Raw genomic sequence first — 23,182 nt, forward strand, 5'->3', positions numbered from 1 at the left:
GTGCCTGGGGAGAGTGGGGAATTATTGATTATGATTGATATGTATAAAGTTTTAGTGTTAAAAAATGAAGAGTTATAGGGTTCAGTGGTAGTTTTGACTATATACAATGTCACTGAAATGTATATTTAAAAATGGTTAAGATGGTAAATTTATGATATATGTATTTTTTAAAAATACAACAACAAAAATTCACAGACTGGATAGCTTTAATTTATCTTCTCATGGTTCTGGAGACAAGATGTCATCAAGTTTGGTTTCTTCTGAGGCCTCTCTCCTTCGCTTGCAGATGACTGCCTTCTCACTGTGACCTCATGTGACCTTTTGTCTGTGTGTGCGCATCTCTGTTGTCTCTCTGTATGTCCTAATCTTGTAGTAACATTAGTATTAATAAGAGTGGATTAGTGCCCACCCAAATAGCCGTATTTTAATTACTTCTTTTAAACCTTATCTCCATGGAGAAGGAAATGGCAACCCACTCCAGTATTCTTGCCTGGAAAAGTCCATGGACGGAGGAGTCTGGCGGACTGAAGTCCATGGGATTACATGACTGAGCATGTGTGCACGAGGGTGGAGGGAAATGGGTTGGTAGCAATAAAGTGGTAGAACTAAAAAAAAAAAACAAAAAAAAACAAAAAATAAAAAAAAAATAAACCTTATCTCCAAATACAGTCACATTTTAAGGTCCTGGAGGTTAGGGTTTCAATAGATCAATTTTGGGGAGGCACATAACACTGGTTCATAACACTGGTCAAACTGATAAGACGAAGTCTCAGGTATACAAAAAACTTTTTAGGCAAGATATTCCAAGGGATATTCCAGTTATTCCCAGAAACTGCTCAAAATCAATCCCTTCTTAGAATGTGCAGGATTTGGGCAAACCAAGGCTGAGGTATTAACCCTTTACTACAAGCTATGCAAGCACTAACTCAAAGCTAATTAAGAAAATAAAGATAACCAGAGATAAAGAGGAATAAAAAGGTATACCCATCAGAAACATGCAGCAATTTAAAATTTTGTGTAAACCTAATAACATAGCTTAAAATATATGAAGTAAAAAATGACAACAAAAAGAAGAAATAGAAAAATTGGCAATTATAGTGGAGGACTTTAATCCACCTCTCTTAATATACACATAGAGAATAAGTAGACAAAGAGTCAATGAATATCTGAGTAACATGATGAATGAATTTCACATATATAGAATACTATACCCAATAATGACTGAATACACACCTATTTTCCCATGCATATGGAACAATATATAAAAGTTGATCATAATTTTTGGTTGAGCCATAAGTTTCAATGCATTTTTAAAAATTAGGATTGTTCAGATAATGTCCTCAGAGTAGAAGGGATCTTATATATTAAAGAGTTTTATCCAGAAAATTTTTTTCTTAATGTTGAAATATTGAAAACTTTCCCCTGAGACTTAAAGCAAGACAAGATATCCATGGTCACCACCACTACTTAATATTGTATTGGAGAGCTTGGCCACTGCAAAAGGCAAGTAGAAAAGACTTAAAGGTTGGAAAGGAAAAACTAAAATTGTCATTATGTGTACATAGGGTATCTAAAAGGATTTCAGGTAGCTTAGAGGGAATGTATGAAATTAATAAGGTTACTGGCTGTAATGTCAATGTTTTTAACTTGTTTATATGTACCAACAACAAATACTTTAAAATGTTTTTAGTTACAGTTTACAAAGTATTAAAGTCAAATACCTAGTAATAAATTAACAAAAGACATGCAGAACTTCTACACAGAAAATTATGAACTATATTGAGATGAAGTAATACCTAAAGAAATTAAAGAACATATACTTTGTAGATTGGGAAATTGTTGAAATAATTTCAGTTCTCTACAATCTGAGTTGTATATTTATTGCATAGTACTCCCCCCAAAATACCATCAGGCTCTGTGTGTGTATAATGGACAAGCTGATTCTAAAATATATTTCGAGTTGCAAAGGAGGAAGAATAAGTAAGACAAATTTCAAGAACGGGGAGGAATAAGAGCAACAACAAAACTGGAGGACATGTACTAGCAGGCATCAACTCTCACTATCCATTGTGGCCTTGGAATTTCCCCTGAGGCTTTGGTCAAGGATAGACAGATAGACCAGTGGAACTGTAGAGTACAGAAACAGGTTCACACATGTAAGACAGAGTTAACACTTTGTTGTAAGTTGGGAAAAGAATCTTTCTTGTAAGTATTGCTGGGTGAATTGAATATATGTATGGAGAAAAATTTTGATGCCTACATTACACTTTTCTCACCCTCATAAACATACCCCCTCATTCATATGACTTGAAGGACTAAATCTGAGATAAACAATAAAGCTGTATGGGAAAAAATAGATTACGATACTGGGAGTAGGTAGTAAATTTTTTCTCAAGTAGTGATAAAGTTTTTTTATGTTGGTATATAGTTGATTTATTAATTTCTTAAATAGAATATAAAAAACAATGCCACTGAGGGAAAAATTGATAATTTGATCACATTGAACTTAAGAACTTGTATTTGTCAAAAGGCACTATAAATAATGTGCAAGAGGGTGGCACACCCACAGAATGGGGAAAGATATTTGCAGTGCATGTATCTGATGAAGCCTTCCTATCCAGAATAAAGAGTTCCAAATCAATACAAAAATGAGGAAAAGGTGTGAACTGCACTTGACAAAAGGTAGATCCAGGTGACCCCAAAACATGAAAAGGTGCTCACCCTCATGAGTTATTTTGCCTTATTTTAGTTTATCCAACTACTCATAGTTCCATAAATTTGAAGTTGCACCAAGATGTTTTACTGGGTTCTAATCATTTTTGGCAAGAATACTTCTTGCCAAAGTATTACTAGGTGACAGTGTATACATTAGAAAGCATACAATGTTGGATTTTTCCAGTGTTAACGAATGCTAAATGTTGTCACTTGGTTAATGTGCTGCACACTACATACCACCATTTTAGAGATCAATTTTACAGTTAATTTGTGTGATACTGTTTTATCACCTCCCCTTTGATGTTTATAAGCTCATTTATATGTCCTGATTAATAATCAAAATAGTATTCTTTCAAATATCCCCTCCCCCATGGAATACAAGCAATATATCTGGAAATACATTTTAGGTTTGGTTATGAACTGTAATCTTCAACCAAAGCTTCCATGGGGAAGCAGGGGTCGCTAAGACACTCAGGCTGCAAAATTCCCCACAAGGACTCGTGGGCATTCAAAAGATAGGACTAAGGTTTATTATAGTGACTGCTACAGATTAAATCAGCAAAGGGAACATTCATATGGGTAATGTTCAGGAGGTACTAGGCACAAGATTCCAGGCATCCTCTCTCATTAGAATTACAGGGGGACATGCTTAATCCTCATAGCAATGATACATGACAACATGTTCATGGTGCAAAATAGGGAAGCCCATCTGAACCTTGTGTTCACAGTTTTTACCGTGATGTGTGTGTGTGTGCATGCGCTCATGGTGGTCTTGTAGTGCCCACACAACTGAATGGAACTGTTCCAACTCCAGGCCCATAAAGGTCAAATGGTCAAATCTTGCTGAGGACTTTGGTCATACAAAAACAGTTTTCAGCATGATTTGCATTGTTAGCATTAACTATCAGGGCTTCTCCAATGGCTCAGATAGTAAAGAATCTGCCTGCAGTGCAGGAAACCCAGGTTCAATCCTTGGGAAAAGATCAGAAAGGTCGGAAAGATCTCTTGGAGAAGGGAATGGCAACCCACTCCAGTGTTCTTGCCTAGAGAATTGTATGGACAGAGGGCCTGGTGGACTACAGTCCATGGGGTCACAAAGAGTCAGACATGACTGAGTGACTAACACTTTCACTTTGAAACCAATATAGCTTATCAGGGCAGATACTCCAAGGACTCAGGTTCAGTCAGTTCAATCACTCAGTCGTGTCCGACTCTTTGCGCCTGCCTGGACTGCAGCACACCAGGCTTCCCTGTCCATCACCAACTCCCGGAGCTTGCTCAAACTGTTGTCCTTCGAGTCGGTGATGCCATCCAACCATCTCATCCTCTGTCGTCCCCTTCTCCTCCTGCCTGCAATCTTTCCCAGCATCAGGGTCTTTTCGAATGAGTCAGTTCTTCACATCAGGTGGGCAGAGTATTGGAGTTTCAGCTTCAGCATCAGTCCTTCCAATCAATATTCAGGACTAATTTCCTTTAGGATGGACTTGTTGGATCTCCCTGCGGTCCAAGGGACTCTCAAGAGTCTTCTCCAACACCACGGTTCAAAAGCAATAATTCTTTGGTGCTCAGTTTTCTTTATAGTCCAACTCTCACATCCATACATGACTACTGGAACAACCATAGCTTTGACTAAATGGACCTTTCTTGGCAAAGTAATGTCTCTGCTTTTTAATATGCTGTCTAGGTTGGTCATAGCTTTTCTTCCAGGGAGCAAGCATCTTTTAATTTCATGGCTGCAGTCACCATCTGCAGTGATTTTGGAGCCCCCAAAAATAAAGTCTCTGTTTCCACTGTTTCCCCATCTATTTGCCACAAAGTAATAGGACCAGATGCCTTGATCTTAGTTTTCTGAATGTTGAGTTTTAAGGACTCAGGTTATCTCCTCTTAACACAGGCCTTTCTTTGGAATGTAGTACTTGAGCACATGGGTCTTCTGAGTTAGCCCTCTATTGTATGCTCAGCTCATTTCCATCATTCTGATTTAGATAACCTGCTGCCTTTCATATACTGTAAAATATCCATGTAATAAATGATAAAGGAGAATACTGAGTACACAGAAAATGAGAAATACTGTCAGAAAAGTCAGGTTACAAAGCCATATGTAGGATATGATACTATCTGTAAAGTATCTGCATATTTCAATATATAATTACAGACCATTAGACTTAACAGAAAAATTCTAGAATGTTATACACCTGTATATTAACAATTCTTATCTTTTTGCTTTGATCTTGCTGGAGGTTCTTTTGTTTAAATATATCATAGTTTTTGGTTCAGTGGCCATGCCTTACTTGAAATATATAGGTATGTGAACAGTTTTTATGTTTTAAGAGAAAGCTATCCTCCAAAAAAAAAAAGTTCTTTTATTAAAACCATTATGTTCATGCATGTGGATTTCTGTCTATGAAATGGGGATATCCTTGAGTAGAGCCTAATAAATACTGATGCTGGACTCACTTCTACATCCTTTTACAGATCTTTACAGAAATATTTCTGTGTTAGTCATGATACACTCCAGATATCTGCTAAATTAGCCCGTTACTTTCACTTTGCATCCAACATCATTAGAATAAAAAATGTAAGGTATAACTTACAGCATAAATTCCTTCCCTTCACCCCAATCTTATCAGTTAGGCTTAATTTAATTATGATCTGATCATGGTAACTGTAATCAGAATTACATCACTACATCAAATTTCCAGGTCATGTCTTGTTAGCAGCCCCTAATCCTTAATACATTTATTCCTGTTGAGAGGTTATCTTACTACATAATAAGACACTTTAAAAACTATGTCATTTTAGTCTATCACCTCAAATACTTTGATTGCAGGATCTGGCATGCTGTAGGTAATTAGTAAAGGTCTGGTGGTTTTGTCCCAAATTCTACTTCTAGCAGTCAAGTTAAGGAAATATCTGTAGAAATTTATGACATGAAAGGACATTCAACATGTGTTTTGGATAACCAAACATTAAAAACAAAATTCTAACAATAGGCAACAGATTAATTAATTTGGTTCTGCTATATAAAGACAAATATACTATTGTTAGTCATAATGATTTTAGTCTGGATTAATTGCTGAAGAATTAGTGAGTAGGTTTAAAATAAACATACATAATTTGGAGATGGTATCTTGTTGAAATTTAGACCATAGGGTCTCTTGTCAGATTTTTAAAATATGAAACTGAGTTCATAGTGTTTATGACATCTTAATGCCTTGTTTTTTTCATTGATAAATGTAGAATATCACCTACTACATATGAGTATTGTGAAGAAAGATACTCTATAAAACACCTAGTAGTATTTTATCCCACCATATTAGTGTAAGTTAGCTGGTTTTACTGATGTGAAGATGTTACATGTCCTCAAATTAAATATAAAAGAATCTTAATACTAATATTATTATATTATACTATTAAGAAAATTTGTTTCTTATGCCTGCTATTTCTTATAGTGCTAATTACATCCACCCCAATTTGGTAGTTAAGTGTGAGACTGCATTTATTCTTATTAAAGGAATATTTTTTTAATCAGAAAAGAGTTTTGAAATACAAACCCAACCCACATTGCCTGAGACTGGCCTTGGCTCAATTAATAAAACCTGAAACTGTAAGAAAAAAAGGGAAAAGAGGTCTTTTTAAACTCATGTGAGTAAACTCAATTTATTCCAATTGTTATTTATAAGCTAATAAGTTTTATATTGAAATAATTGATTCATGCCTGGGTTTTAAAATGAAACTATGAGATATCTGATTCTATCTTTATGCAAAAATTAATTTGTAAATGAGCTCTATTTATTCATTGGAAAAGACCCTGATGCTGGAAAAGATTGAAGGCAGGAGGAGAAGGGGATGACAGAGGATGAGATGGTTGGATGGCATCACTGACTTGAAGGACGTGAATTTGATCAAGCTCCTGGAGTTGGTGATGGACAGGAGGAAAGCTTGGCATGTTGCAGTCCACAGGGTCGCAAAGAGTTGGACACAATAGAGTGACTGAACTGAACTGAAAGAAAAGTAATCACTTACAAATCAAACATTTCTAAATACAACAGAAGCTAACCTAAAGTTTGAAAGGATCACATGACCCAGGACTAATTTTTTTTTAATTTTATGAGTGAAAACATGTTTAAATTTGTTGGTTTAATTAATACAGACATGTCTTTAGAGTCATCAGTATGAAGTATAATACATTGAATGTACATTACTGAAAGTAAAGCCATAATATGTCTTAAAATTTATCAGCAAGAAATATTAACTTGGGATGATAATATTTTTGTAACTAATAATAGGGATAAATGCAATAGAAGATTTTAGGTGAACTCTTCAGAAATAATTATGTTTTAGTTTTTCCATATTTTTGATAATGTCGGGAAGATACCCTGGACAAGGAAATGGCAACCCACTCCAGTATTCTTGCCTGGAGAATCCCATGGACAGAGGAGCCTGGTGGGCTACTGTCCACAGGGTCACAAAGAGTCGGACACAACTGAGCAAATACACACACACAAAACTCTAGAAGATGTAATAGGCATACAGAAGGAGATAGTATGTGAGGTCTCAGCATGAGCTCTGCACTTCAGATTAGAGAACTCAGTACACCCAGGGAAATGACACTGGTGTAATTTAGTATATTTTTTGTTTCTTAGTTTTGCTTTGTTTTTTTCTGACATGAATCACTGTTTACCTTTCTTCTCATTTAAAATTTTCCAGAAGATCCAATCCAACTTTTTCCTGTTTTTTTTTTTTTTTTTTTTTTTTTTTTTTGTGGGGGTGAGGGCAGGGGGCACTGTGCTGGCATACAGAATCCTAGTTCCCCAGACCTGGGATCCAACCCGTGCATCCCACCCCCTCTCCCTCACCCCCACCCCCTACCCCACCACTGCTATAGGAGTGAGCAGTCTTAACCACTTGACCACCACCTGGGAAATCCCCAATCCAACTTTTTGATCAAAGAAAACTATATTTCTAATAGATGTGGACACATTCACAAGAAAATTGAGTTTCCTTGCAGCTTTGAACCTTACTGAACTCTTTTGGAGGTCTGGAGAAAGAGTTTTCCTCAGCAAACTGCCTAAAAATCTACAGTTCCACATTTCTGATTCTGGCTCCTCAAAAATAAGTAATAGGTTTTCAAAAATTATTTAGAAGTATCAGGAATTTCTATGCTTGAGACGTGGTAGAAGCTTGTGTTGGGAAAATAACTTCAAATCAACTTAATGCTTCTATATCTGTCCTCTTGTTTATTTTTCTGTACTTAAGATAGAAAATGTTATGAAACTTACCCAATATCCCCTTTTAGTCCTGGGTACTTTTTTCCAATTCCAGATATTACTGGGGCCCCTGAGTCTTAGATTATCTGGCTCTCAAGGAAGAAATACATAAATCAACTAACTGAATGTGATTTTGATGAGATCTAGTTCTGATGTTTAACATGACATGATGATGTGTGCCCCTTCCCGAAAAGAGAATTACTATAGACAGCAATTCCTGAAGTCAGTGATCTTAAAAAGGACCCAAAGTCACTCTCTCCTTGTCTACAATGAGAGTACACGAAAAGGTAGTCTCACTTTATCCAATAAGACCTGGAAACATGGCTTTGCCACTAAACAGTGTAATTTGTATCTGTTTTGATCTCAGAAGCTTCAGTTCTAAAATGGAAATACAGGGACTTCCCTGGTGGTTCAGTGGTTGAGAATCCACCTGCCACTGCAGAAACACGGGTTCGATCCCTGGTTGGGGAAGATACCACATGCCATAGGGAAACTAAGGCCCTGCACCACAACTGCTGAAGCCAGGGTGCCCTAGAACCCACCAGCGACAAGAGAAGCTACCACAATGAGAAGCAGAAGCACAGCAACTAGAGAAAGCCTCGTGGGCAACAATGAAGGTGCGAGGCAATGAAGACCTAAAGCAGCCAAAAATGAAATACATGATAAAAAACAAAATAAGATGGAAATATACTAAGCATCTGTAACATTTCAGGTGTAACTGGAATTTTAGGAAAGATATGTACACCCCGACATGCGTACACACGCAAATACATACACAAACGTACAGCATGGGTAGATTATGAACCCAAATTCGGGTGCTCACCTGTCAGGCGCTCCATGACCTTGGGCATCCCTTCACTGACTCAACAGGGTGGACCCTCACACATAGTCCTGAGCCCTCGTAAAATATGATCTCTGCAGTCGCCTCTTCAGAATTCTCCGGTGCGGTGCCACGCCACGCGGTCGCCTCCTCCTAACCCTGGGAACCACTCAGCTTAGCCTCGGCCTCAGGTCGGACCGAGATCTGCGGGCAGAGATAAGCGGTGCGCACGCGCAGTCCGGCGGTCTCAGAATTCTCCCGGCGGGCTGGGAGCGGCGGCTTAGCTTTGGGGCATCCTAGACCAGACCGTAGCTCCCACGGTCGACGAGGTGTCTTCAACCTCAGGTATTTTTTTCCGTGTCCCTTGTTGCGCGCTGCGCGCGAGTGGCACCCTTCCAAGGAAGAATCCGGCATGGGTCGCCGCAGAAATGACTGTGCACAGGTAGCCCGAGCCCGAGGAAGACGGTGAGTGAAGGTGAGAGTGGAATTTCGGGAGGCGCTTAAAGCGTGGGCGCCCTGAGCGCCGTCGTGGGAATCCCCCAGCCCCCTCGGTCCTGTGGGCGCTTGAGCAGCGGGGAGGGTGGTTGCAGTCCTGAGAGAAAGTCGGGACGGGTGCGTGGTTGTGAGAGGCCTTGCTCCGTGCGAAGGGCCGCGGGGGAGTTCCACGGCGGTGGGTGCCATTTCGAGACCGGACGAGGTGCTTTGGTTATCCTTGCCTGACGGGGATCAACGGTGCATGTCCTTTATGTGAGCGTGAATTGCGGTAGCCTAGTGGTGACTATCTCAGTGACCCATGGTTCTGAGCTCCCTGCTGCTTTCCTCTACGCTCCTGTCAGCACCGACAACTGCCGCAGAGAAATCACTCCCAAGTGGGAAACCAGATGCTAAGCCCTCGATGAAGGTTTTGGTAAGAAGGTACAGACTGGCTTTTAGGATGCGAATTTTAGATTAGGGATTGTCCCCGAGTCACGATTCTAGGAAAGAATGGATAGACTCTAAGAATGGGGTTCCTTCCTGTGACAGTTGTTTCTGGGTTCATTGGTACATTTGAGGATGACAACGTTTCTTGAGCTGTGAAGGCATGAACCTACTGTGAGCACCCTCTTCTTATTTAATTTTGGTTTTCTGTATGAGCTCACAACCGATGGAGCCACAGAGGGTGTATTGTAATAAATAATAAATACCTAACGTGTGGTGACTCTGATTATTTCCCTGCAGGTTTCTGTAGCTAAGAAACAAGAAAAATGTGAGGTTAATTATGACTTGTGTTTGAAAGTTAAGCGACTGAGCCAGAATTCAGTTGTCTAGTTCTTAACCAAAGTTCTTTTGATTGAATTTATGGGTGTAGAGGGAACCACAACCCCCCAAATTTTTTATAGATAATCGCTATATATATTTGTAATTTCTATTTTTCAAAGGTGTACACAATTCAAAAGATTTAGACTTGGGTTTTTATCTAGAATAAAAATTTATTATATCTTGGGACAGTTTTGTACAAAATTAGTGGTCAAGATAATGAGAATGATTAAGAAACTCCCATGACATCCGTGAGATGATATTATGTAGATAATAAAATTTGTTTGTAAAGTTAGTCATGATAAGGAAAAATGGCCATGATCTAATGTTAAATCATTTTCATATGGGACTTCTTTGATAGTTCAGTGGCTAAGACTCCTAGCTCCCAATGCAGGAGCCCCCCAACCCCCTTTACATCCCTGGTTGGGAAACTAGATCCCACATGCTGCAACTAAGACCTGCTGAATACAAATAAATATTTTAAAAAATCATCTTCTTCATAGTTGTAGATAATGATACCCAAGAAAATTTAAAATTACATGTGGCATTCATTTTTTAAAATAGAGGATAATCCTTGCAAAAGGATCCCCCTTCCTGCAACACTTAGTCTTCAAAACAGCCCTCTTTTGTAGGTGGTATTCTTATCCCTTTCTTTGCTGATGTTATAGTTAACAAAGGCACTGAGATATTTTTAACTCTCACAGCTTAAAGTTGGTTTTCAATTCCTGAAAGTCCAACAACATAGCTTGTGTCTTCATTTCAACAGTATATTTATTATCTTATATATTATGCATGCCTTTTTTTCTTTTTTTAATCCATTATGCCAGTCTCTTTTAAGTGAACAGTTTAACCCATTTAAATTTGAAGTACTTACTGATTAGGAGAAACTTATACCATTTTGCCATTTGTTTTCTGTGTGTCTTGCCTTTTTTGTTCCTTGATCCCTCCATTCCTGCCTTCTTTTTGTGTTTAATTGATTGTGGTGTCCTGTTTGATTCTTTTTCTCTATTTTTTAGTTGTTTTCTTAATGGTTATCTTGAGGATTATAATGAGCATCTTAAATTTACGACAGCCTAGTTTGAATTAATACCAGCCTAGCTTTAATAGTATACAACAAATCTACTTTTTGTTTGTTTGTGTTTTTTTGTGTGTTTTGTGTTTGTTTTTTTTTTTAGTACACTGTGGGTATAGCTCAGTGGTAGAACATTTGACTGCATACTTTTGAAACCTGCCTTGGTTTTCACTGAGTCAATATTGTTTCCCATCATTTCATATGGATTAATTATTAAGGAAACCTTAAGAAAGGCAATGCCAAAGAGTGCTCAAACTGCCGCTCAATTGCACTCATCTCACACTCTAGTAAAGTTATGCTTAAAATTCTCCAAGCCAGGCTTTAGCAATATGTGAACCGTGAACTTCCAGGTGTTCAAGCTGGATTTAGAAAAGGCGGAGGAACCAGAGATCAAATTGCCAACATCTGCTGGATCGTAAAAAAGCAGGAGAGTTCCAGAAAAACATCTATTTCTGCTTTATTGACTATGCCAAAGCCTTTGACTGTGTGGATCACAATAACCTGTGGAAAATTCTGAAAGAGATGGGAATGCCAGACCACCTGACCTGCCTCTTGAGAAACCTGTATGCAGGTCAGAACGCAACAGTTAGAACTGGACATGGAACAACAGACTAGTTCCAAATAGGAAAAGGAGTATGTCAAGGCTGTGTATTTAACTTACATGCAGAGTACATCATGAGAAACGCTGGGCTGGAGGAAGCACAAGCTGGAATCAAGATTTCTGGGAGAAATATCAATAACCTCAGATATGCAGATGAACTGTGGTGTTGGAGAAGACTCTTGAGAGTCCCTTGGACTGCAAGGGGATTGGACCAGTCCATACTAAAGGAGATCAGTCCTGGGTGTTCATTGAAAGGACTTATGTTGAAGCTGAAACTCCAATACTTTGGCCACCTGATGCAAAGAGCTGACTCATTTGAAAAGACCCTGGGAAAGATTGAGGGCGGGAGGAGAAGCGGACAACAGAGGATGAGATGGTTGGATGGCATCACCGATTCAATGGACATGGGTTTGGGTGGACTCCGGGAGTTGGTGATGGACAGGGAGGCCTGGCGTGCTATGGTTCATGGGGTCGCAAAGAGTCGGACACGACTGAGCGACTGAACTGAACTAAACTGAATGGGTCACCATATTGCAAGCTGTCATATTTTTAACCTGTTGCCTGAGAGATAGTTATTTTTAATTTTTTGCCTATCAAAAATTATTCTCTGATGAACATACTTGTACACATGCTATTAAGTGCCTACAATATTCTAGACCTAGAAGTTGTAAGACATGGGTAATACAATCACTAGAAAGGCATAGTTGCCTCTTTTAAAATGCTTATTATCTCAAATGAGGTCAAATCTGAACAGGAGTAAGGTGGTGTGAAATGAGAGATGAAGGTGACCTACCTTGTGAATTCACAGGAATGTCTGTCTGTAGCAATAGTTAGGACCTGAGCAAAACACACAGATTCTATGAAATATCAGTATAATAAACGGGTTTTTTTTGCTGTGACTTTTGTACTTTAGAGTTTCCTTCTAATTTTGTTGGGCACAAAGTGAACCTAGTAGGATATCATAATTCAGCAGCTGTCTGGGAGACATCTTGGCTTAGTTGACAAGTTCAGAAACCAGGTAAACCTTTCTGTCAAGAAAACCTGAAATAAAGCTATACTGAAATCATCATTTCATACAAGAGATTACACAAAGACTGCTCTCTATTTTGTCTAGACAGAACTCCATCATACCTGAGAAAAAATGGTAGAGTGAATGTAGATATTGGGATCCAAAGAAACAGACAAAAGATAAGCCGCTCAGTAAAACAATCTAAATTTAGATAACAAAGAATTTTCTTGAATTCTCCTTCTTTTTGGACAACATCTTCCTGTTAACAATTTTTTGAAAAATAATACACATTTATTTCAAGTTTCTTGTTGTTTAGTCACTAAGTCGTTTCTGACTCTTTGTGACCCCATGAACTGCAGCATGCCAGGCTTCCCTTTCCTTCACTATCTCCCGTAGTTTGCTCAGACTCGTGTCCATTGAGTCGATGATGCCATCCAACCCTCTCATCCTCTCTTGCCCCCTTCTCCTGCCCTCAATCTTTCCCAGCATCCAAGTCTTTTCCAGTGAGTAGGCTCTTCACATCACACGGCCAGAGTGGTAATTGTTAAAATAATTACTGAATAAACTTTAAAAAGAAAAATCAAGATCAGATTTAAAAAATAAGCACTGCTGTTAGATGGTCACATAACTAACCTTCCAGACTTTTATTATCTACTAATTTCAGTGGTCTGTTTCTCTGACTCTGCTTCTCTATGTTGCTTGATATATTTAGATATTGTTCAGAAATACATATGTTGGTCAATCTGATTGTTTTGTTGACAGTGTATCTGGAATATTTCCCATATCCTTAAATATTTTCCCAACTTCACATTTGGTATCTACTTTGATTTATAGTACAGTGATGGTTTGTCATATATTTAACTAGTAAGCTTTGCTAGACTCAAAGTCCTAAACACTGACTTTCTCTCTTCAATGTCTTAACCAACTTCATATAATTATAAAGCCACAAAAGAGGTCCTTATTAGGATGGTAGTCTTAGAAAGTGGGAATAGAAGGAAGAGGATCTGCTCTGAGCAAGACTGCATTGCCTACTCTTAGGTCTTCATCTCCCTTACCAAAATGATACAGTGCCAGAAAACTTCCTGCTGACATATCTGGGTCTGGCAGAAATGCCTCTGTTCTATGACTTTGTTCCTCCTAGACCCCTGGGATTTGGCAGAGGAAATAGGTTTATCTAGAATCCTAATCTACCCAAATCATGTGTGATGGTAAATAGTTTGGAACCTGGAGTGGAAGATTATAATGTTATTAACTTATGTTCTGTTGGGAACACCAAACTGCTCTCAAGGTCTTCTCTTCTTCCAGCTCTGGCTTTCTGGACATCTGCTTTTCTGTTAGAGGAACCTTGAGGACTGATCCAGTCTTGCAGGTCTAAAACCATGGCTCATGTAAGTTGATGTTTCTCTCATTCTTGGAATATGTGTATTTTTTTAGATCATTTGAGTATTTCCATTAATTTTTCTAAAGTTTACTACCCAAAGAGGTTCCTCAGATAACCTGCCTCCCAGCTTTTGTTCTAGTGAAATGTGATACATAATTACCCAGCATCTTCTCAATGTGCTTCAGTCTAAACTAGCTAGTGTTGGTGATGCTGTCCCGCAAAGCTGGTGTCAGACGAGCTGCAGGGCAGTGCAGCCGGGCAGTGAGGTAAGCTGTCTGGCCTTTAACCCTTCCTCCTTGGTTAAGGAAATGGCCAACCAGTACAGTGTTCTCTTCAGACAAGAGCACACCCATGATGATGCCATCTGGTCAGTTGCCTGAGGGTCAAACAAAGAAGACTCTGACACAGTGGTCATAGGATCCCTGGATGACCAAGTGAAGGTCTGGAAATGGTGTGATAAGAAGCTGGACCTACAGTGGAATCTGGAGAGCCATCAACCGAGTGTGTTGTCTGTGGACTTAAGCCACACCCTACCCATTGCTGCAACCCATTCTCTTGATGCTCATATTCTTTGGCAGTTGGAAAAGAGCAAACATAAAGTCTGTAGATGCAGGACCTGTGGATGCATGGACTTTGGCCTTTTCTCCTGATTCCCAGTATCTAGCCAAGGAATTCATGTGGGGAAAGTGAGCATTTTTGATGTGGAAAGTGGGAAAAAGGAGTATTCTTTGGACGCAAGAGGAAAATTCATTCTTAGTATTGCATATTGTCCTGATGGGAAGTTTCTGGCCGGTAGAGCCATAGGTGGAATCATCAGTATTTTTGATATCGCAACTGGGAGACTTCTGTATATGCCAGAAGGCCATGGTATGCCCATTCGCTCCTTGACTTTTTCCTGGATTCACAGATCCTTGTAACTGCTTTGCATGATGGCTCCGCCAAGATATGTGACGTACAACATGCCAACCTGGCTGGCACATTGCGTGTGCATCCTGGGTGCTGAATGTTGCATTTTGTCCTGGTGACACACACTAGGTTTCCAGTTGATCTGACAAAAGTGTAAAAGTTTGGGATGATGGAATGAGGACTTGTGTTCACACCTTCTTTGATCACCAGGATCAAGTCTGGGGAGTCAAATACAATGGAAATGGCTCAAAAATTGTGTCTGTTAGAGAAATGACCAGGAAATTCACATCTATGATTGTCTAATTTAAAGGTCAAAGTCTTCCAGACTAATGCTGCAAAGAGAATGTATAGATTGAGCATAACATCCCTTACCTTTCTGTCTTGTGTAAAAGAAATAGCATTTATTGTAGCAAAAACTTTTGTAGATACATATAAATTTTTCATGTTTTATTGTAAATGCCATTCATACTTTAACATGAAGTGTTCTTAATGCAAAAAAAAAAAAAAAACCACAAAAAACTAGTGTTCATGTTATTACTAAGAAATTATCCAACATGTCTTACATGCCCATTCTTCTATCAAGGGCAGTGTTGAAGGAGTGAAGGAGATAAGTCCATTAAAGATTTGTTATATGAGTCAGGTCTGGATTTTTGTTGACATGGAGACAGTGGTTGTATTTGACTGCCCAGGAGAAGACTTTGAAATTTTCCAGATGTAAGATTCCAGGTAGATAAGACAGAAATTTGGTATTGAATGACTTAAATCTCAGTGAATAGTAGTATCTCACAGTTTATGTGAATTAGTATATATACATGATTGAGATTTGCAAACTTGGAGGTCATGGATCTTGGCAGGAAATCCCTGAAAGGTAAATATCAAGACTCTTGTGTTGTTTAATGGAACATACTAAATTTGGGCGACATATTTCAACATCCTTCCTCAATATTTTTAACTCTACCTATTAGTTATCTACTGTTACATAACATATTACTCTGAAACTTAGTAGCTTAAAGCAGTAAACGTTTATCTCATGATTTCACTGGTTCAGAAATCTGGACATGGCTTGGCTTGGCTCTAGATCTCTTTACACTAGGTCTCTTGCAAGGCTATTAAGTTGTTGGGTAGAGTTACAGTCATCTTAAGGCCAATATTGGGTATATCCTCTTCTAAGCTCACTCAGATGGTTCCAAGATCCAGTTACTCATGGGAGGATTGGAGGCCACCCCTGGTTGAGCAAGTGAGACATCAAAAGAGGCAAACAGCATGACAGTCTTAGTCTGCAGTCTGCCATCACAAGTAACATTTCACCACTTTAATCATATTGCGTTTATTAAAAACAAGTCACTCAATTCAGCTCATACACATGTGAAGGAGAGTGCATAAGGGCATAAATACCAGAAGGTGATCATTGGTAACCTAAGTAATCACTCAACACAAGCCAAGTGTTCAGTGATAGACATTAGATGGCAGTAAAAAGAAAATGTATCATCGTAAGTAGTAAGTGAATACGGAATCATAGGATTGGAGAAGACCTTACAAACGCTGTGCCTCCTAAATGTTGTTCACTTAAATCTGATGTATACATAAAATATAATGTCATGTGCCAAAAATTAGGTGGATTTATTTTTTTAAAAACTGTAAGATCTGACATAGTGAAGCATTTAATAATTGAGGAAATTCTGTTTTATATAAACTGTATTTGCTAAAATTGGGACTTTATACTGCATTAAAAAATAACTGATTAAATTTTCACTTCTTTAAAAAGCAAAAATTTTCCTTGACATCTCATGTTTACTGAGAATTTATGTGACAGATACCAATCAGGCATTATCCTCATGTTCACTATTTAATAACCAAGTGTCACTATTTTATCTGTTGTCAAATGGTTCAGATACTTAAGAACAAGCCAGGAAATTTTGTCTGTTTCAGCAAGCTTCTTCAAAAATACCTATATATTCTGCTTCAGTCCCTTCATATATTATAGATTTTTAGCCCATGTACTTGCCATATTACTCTCTTCCTACAGTACAATCCTTATCTTCTCTCCTGTACTCAAAATATTCCTTTCATCTCCCCGGTAATACATAGGTTTGCTGTTTCAGACATCGACATTCAGGGATGTGGCCATACACTTCTCCCAGCAGGAGTGGGAATGTCTCAACCCTGTTCAGAAGAACTTGTACCGGGATGTGATGATGGAGAACTATGATAACTTGGTCTCACTGGGTATGTTTTTCAGCCTCAAGTGATTTAAAATAATTTAGAATCTGCTCTTTAAGATATGTATTTTTTCCCACTGTAATTTTCAGGGCTGCCTTTAGGAAACTAGTTAACACTTTCTTGTTCTTTTTTACCAAGGAAGTGGTTTTAGCTTCGTCAGGTTGGAAATCACATCTGCATTAAATATCCTTATCCTCCCTCTCCTTCAGTTACATTCATACCTCCTCTGTTCTTAATTACAGTTGCCTCTCTTCCTTTATGAATAGGGTGTAGTTTAGAAATCTCTGGGATCTGTTATATATCATTGTCAAAGAATCCAGATTTCCTATTTATTTGTGCTCAGAATTTCTATAGATATTCCATTTTATTATCTGATCCTCTTGCGGAGAGATCAGCTAGACACAGGGTGCTAAATTGCTCTACTTGCTCTAAAAGAGCCCCTACAATTTTTATAGCAGTGGGTTAAATAAATGGAATTCATTGAAAACTGAAGAACATGCATTATGTTTTGGAGAAATTTTTTCTATTTTGTGGTTGAAAGTTATAATCAATGAACATTGCATTTTAAATGTATTTAATATCCTGCAGATAGGTCTTCTTGTGTACTCTTTGTAAAACAACAATATCGATAATAGTGTTAATAGCTAACATTGTGCTTAGGATTTAATAGGTAAGGCTCTAAGCATTTTATATACATATATATATCAACTCATTTTTTCCTCCTTATCATTCCCATTTTATAAGTGAGTACTGAGGCACAACGGGTTTAAGTGACTTTGCCTAGGTCAGACACAGCTGGAAGGTGCAAAAGCAGGAAGTGAACTAAGGTTCCAGGATCTGTATTTTCAACTAAGGTATTAATACATGCATTCAATAAAAAGAGAATATATGAGTCTATATGTATGTATTCATATATATATATATATATATATCTTAAACTGACCCCTCCTGATTTCTTGTATTTCATTCCTTTACCTTCTCTTCTAGAAAATCTTATTCAATATTATTTTGACCTTTTAACTGAGCGATGTTTTCTTCTACATCGTGTGCCATTTTTTTCTTTGTAAGCAGGACATTCCATTTCTAAGCCAGATGTGATTTCATTCTTGGAGCAAGGAAAAGAGCCATGGATGGTTGTGGGAGAAGAAACAAGAAGATGGTGTACAGGTAAGTATGAGCAAGTCAAATTATGGGCCCACATCCATGTAAATAAAAGCCCAGTTGTCAAGGAGACACACACTTGAAATATTGGCTTGGACAGCTTCATTCACGTTGGAGAAAATACCTTTGCTCTAAAGTGGAAATAAATGCTCTGCATGAACTACCCAGTGAATTTTATCTTTACTTCATTAACCACTCCTTTTGTTATTCTTCTTACATTTTCCTCCCAGTTCAGTGATGGGCACTGTCCTTCTTCATGCACCTCTTATTTATTTATTTATTTGGCTGCACCAGGTCTTAGTTGTGGCATGTGGAATCTTTAGTTGAGGCATGTGAACTTTTAGTTATGGCATGTGGAGTCCAGACCAGGGATTGAACCTGGGTCCCTTGTGTTGGGAGCATGGAGTCTTAGCCACTGGACCAGCAGGGAAGTCCCCTTATGCATCTTTTAATATGTATTTTGGACTCAAATGTTTTCCAGAACCTCTGGGGCACTTAGATTTGTAATATGGCTTCATTAACTAAAAATGTATTTATTACTATATCTGGTTAGTAAATGGAGTTTGTATTATATTAGGGAAGACATAAAATAAATGTAAACAAATAAGTAGATAAATAGCATCACATAGTGAAGCATAGTTTGAAGGAGACTGCCAAGGATAAGGCAAATTTGGATAATGAGGTAAAATGGTCAGGAATCCTTTTCTGAGGAAGTGATATTTGAGCTGAGACATGGAGGGTAAGGGCCCAAAGTATTTGAATATATGAGGAAGTCCATTACAAGAAGAATAAATAATACATACAAAGGCCTGAGGGTGAACATGAATGTTGTGTGTTAAGGAGTATGTGGCGATTGGAATAAAGTTATTGAGGGTTAACTAACAAAACATGAAGTCAGTATATTATGGGAGTTCAGGTAATTTAAGGTGTTATTAAGAAGAATTAAAATTGTTTTATAAGATTATTTAAGAGCCATGGTCTGATTAAATTTTTAATATATTTATTTTTTAATACATTATTTAAAAAACCTTATTTATGAAACTTAGAAGTCTAGATAAAAATAAATTTGTTTATTTTCTCATATACTTTTTACATATTTGAAATTTTTTATTAAAAATTTTTGTCCTAATATTAATATATTGGAGTTTTTCTTATTTCTTTCTAGGTTAATATTCTGAAATTATTTTTTCTTTTATCTCTACTATGTTCCTGAGCTCTATCACTTCATTTCTGAGTTTTTCTAATTCTGATTTATGTTGTTCTTTCAGCTCTTATAGCATATCAGAAAATTCAGAACACTTAATACTGTTAAGATGGCAACACTATCCCAAATTCTGTTGCTCAGTTGCTTAGTTGTGTCTGACTCTTTGCGACCCTGTGGACTGTAGCCTGCCAGGCTTCTCTGTCCATGGGATTCTCCAGGCAAGAATACTGGAGTGGGTTGCCATTTCCTTCTCTAGGGGAACTTCCTGACCCAGGGATTGAACTGGCGTCTCTTGCATTGGCAGGCAGATTCTTTACCACTGAGGCACCAGGGAAGATTCTTTAAACCATAGTTTTAAAATTCTTTTTCAGGAACTTCATATATCTGCTTTTCTTTAGAGTTGGTTTCTGGCACTTTGTATTGGTCCTTTGATTTCCCTGTTTCTGTGTATCCCTTGTGATTTTTCACTGAGATTTTGGCTTTGTGGAAACAGCCACTTCTTGCAGTCTTTATAGACTGCCTTACTACCTTCACCAGTAAGCCCAACCAGGGGTCCTGGAACCTATCAACCACCTTTTCTTGGGATGTATCTTCTTTGGGGTTGTGTGTATGCTTTTATTTTAGTATAAATGGCTGCTTCTGACATGTTAATTTGCTGTTTCTTCTGAGGGTCTTTTAGTTTCTCTTGTATTCCTCTAACCCTTAATCTATTGCCTCTCCTGGTGCCTGCCTGTGGAAATGTATATTCTTTGCTACCCTAACATGCTGCAATACTCAGCTGTGTTTTCAGTGGCCTCCAATGTGATGTACAAACTATGCCACCATTCCCGTTGGCAAACCAAGCCAGATAAGACAAAAACCAGTCCCTTGGGTAGCCCCCAGAGAAGTCAGAATGTTGGACACAAGTTCCACTTTTTTCCTGTCCTGAGGAAGGAGCCAGAAATTAGGAGTAGGTGGGCTTCCCAGGTGGCTCAGTTGGTAAAGCATCCACCTGCTAATGCAGGAGATGCAACAGACTCAGGTTCAATTCCTGGATCGGGAAGATTCCTTGAAGGAGGAAATGGCAACCCACTCCAGTATTCTTGCCTGGAAAATCCCATGGACAGAGGAGCCTGGCGGAATGCCATCCATAGGGTCACAAAAAGTAGGACACAACTGAACGACTGAGCACCCCACATATTCTTCATCACACCTCATTATACTGGGTGGCAAGAGGGACTCGGGCAAGCAAACTCTAAACAAGCAAACTTCTTGGCTGTCTTTTCTTTTGTTTATGTATTTATCTGCATGCTAGAGCCCCTTAACTAGTTTTTAGAGTAAAGATATTTTGGTACATGTAATCCTGTTGATTCAGTATCTCTTGGGGAGAATGAGGGGCTGCATCTTTATAGTTCACTCTTCCTAATGTCCTATCTTCCTTTGTTTTAGGTCTTCTGTTTCCATTTCCTGCTTTGTACTGGAGTATTGAAATATTTCTTTAGTATTCATTTTTGTTTTTCTCTTGGCATTTTGACTATTTCTCTTTGAATATTTATGTTATAGGGGTTACAGTATAAAATATACCTAAGCTTTCACAGTCTATTTTTTCAAATATTGTAGCATTTCTTATAAAATGAAAAAACTTGTAGCTTCAATATGTTTATACTTACCTTTCCCTTTATGTTATAATTGTCATGTTTATAACATTTACATATATTGAAAACACCACCAGACTGTTAAAAGCTTTGCTTTCCAGTCAGATACATCTGAAATAACTTAATAGGGGAATAAATGATCTTAATATATTTACCTAGATATTTTGCTTTCATGTTGCCATCTTTCATTCCTAAAGATTCTATCAGTGTAAATAACTTCAATCAGTTTTTTGCCTCACTCTGTCTCCTTTCCTTTTCAGATTCTATTTGCATCTTTACATATATTACCACAATAACTTTTATATATCTGTCATGTTTACTTTTTCCTCTATCATTTCCATTCTGCTGTAAGCCCTCCCAGCATTTTTTTCCCCTCAGACTTTAAACTTTTCATTTGGTATTGAGGTATAGCCAATTAACAATGTTGTGGTAGTTTCAACAATGTTGTGGTAGTTTCAACAATGTTGTGGTAGTTTTGCCCAGGCTGAGCAAAGGGACTGAGCCATACATATACATGTATCCATTCTCCCCAGCATTTTAGAAGTTACTTATTTCAGTTCTATAGTTTTAGTGTTTTCCTTTATGTGGTTTCTTTTTCTCTGTGTTGTCTCAGCATCTGTGGTTTATCTTTTACCTTGAGAGGGGATCACATTTTTTTTTTGTTCTTTATACAATTAATAATTTTTAAGTTGTTTTTTGGACACTGTGAGTGCTGTGTTATGTTGAAATGTTTACATGTTGATATTTTTATTTTAGCAAGTAATTGAAGCAATAAAATTTAGGCTACATGTTATGTCTTGCTGTTTGGGGGCAGTAGTATAATTCTGTGGTTCTGGGCTTAGCTATACTGGTTTGTGTCCTTTTCATGCATACACGAGTCATGTTTAGGCTAAGATTTGTACGTGTTTCCTCCGCAAATTAGGGAACCTTCTCTCAGTGTTTCCTTTCTAGGATTCCTCCCTCACTTTCCTCTTTGGTAGTATTCCTTACTGTGATTCTTGTAGTAGCAAATATGTTGGGGGTTTTTTGTAACTCAGTTTTGCCCCAGTATACTTGAGGCCAACCTATATTGTAAAGCTATGAGTGATAGAGAAAGTGGCAAGAAACTCAGTCTAGTGTAGGTCATTTTTTAAGGTTTTTACTTCCCTCCACAACCCTTTTCTGTTTAATTTACAGACCTCAAGTGCTTGATTTTTTTATTCTGTCAAGCATTTTTAGTTGGTATCAGTCATAGAGGTTCAGAGAGGGAGATGATCTTGAAAGGGTTTTCATCACGATGGTGGTACTAGAACATATTCAGTTGAGGAGTTATTTAATGTGAAAAATTTTTTTTAATTTATTTTCTGTTGTATCATTGTGGACTCATTGCTTTTTTTTTTTATTTGCCTTTTTTTACTATGTATTTATTTATTTATTTGGATGCACTGGGTATGAGTTGTACCATGTGGGATCTAGTTCCCTGACCAATGATCAAACCCATGCCCCCTGTGTTAGGAGTCCAGAGTCTTAGCCACCAGAAAAATTTCTGATTGCCTTTTATCATATTGTTACATTCCATCACAATCATTTTTATGCTGCTGTTTTCACAGTTTTGGCCAGTAACACCTCTGTAAGTCTTTGATGGAAACTGATATAAGAAAGAGTATATTAAATCACTCTAGTAAAGTATGATAAATGAGTTATGGAAACTGTCGTTAATATTACACAATGTATAGCTGATTTTAGAGTTATCTAAAGTAATTCACTCTAATGAGTGATATTTTTAATTTAAAAGAATGTAGTGTAGAATATTCACTGTTCTTTGTCAAGGAAAATAAAATGTTTTTCTCTTTTAGATTTGAATTCAAGATATGAAATAATGAGCTATGAAAATGTACATATTTATTAAAAACC

At 37.7% G+C, this 23,182-nt stretch overlaps 1 protein-coding gene, 1 long non-coding RNA gene and 1 pseudogene across 2 annotated transcripts in view; all 3 read left to right on the top strand.

Annotated features, from left to right (window-relative positions):
• Positions 1–23,182, top strand: part of LOC133055076 (zinc finger protein 607-like) — a 47,426-nt gene that overhangs the window by 23,207 nt on the left and 1,037 nt on the right. The window lies entirely within an intron of this gene.
• LOC133054305 (uncharacterized) lies at positions 9,085–23,170 on the top strand. Its single transcript, XR_009692392.1, has 5 exons — positions 9,085–9,270; positions 14,089–14,171; positions 17,159–17,296; positions 18,362–18,457; positions 23,125–23,170. It is a non-coding gene; the product is annotated as an uncharacterized LOC133054305 (long non-coding RNA).
• LOC133054304 (superkiller complex protein 8-like) lies at positions 14,473–15,378 on the top strand (annotated as a pseudogene).

Source organism: Dama dama, chromosome 4 (assembly GCF_033118175.1).
Source record: "Dama dama isolate Ldn47 chromosome 4, ASM3311817v1, whole genome shotgun sequence".
In the NCBI taxonomy this organism is placed as follows: Eukaryota; Metazoa; Chordata; class Mammalia; order Artiodactyla; family Cervidae; genus Dama; species Dama dama.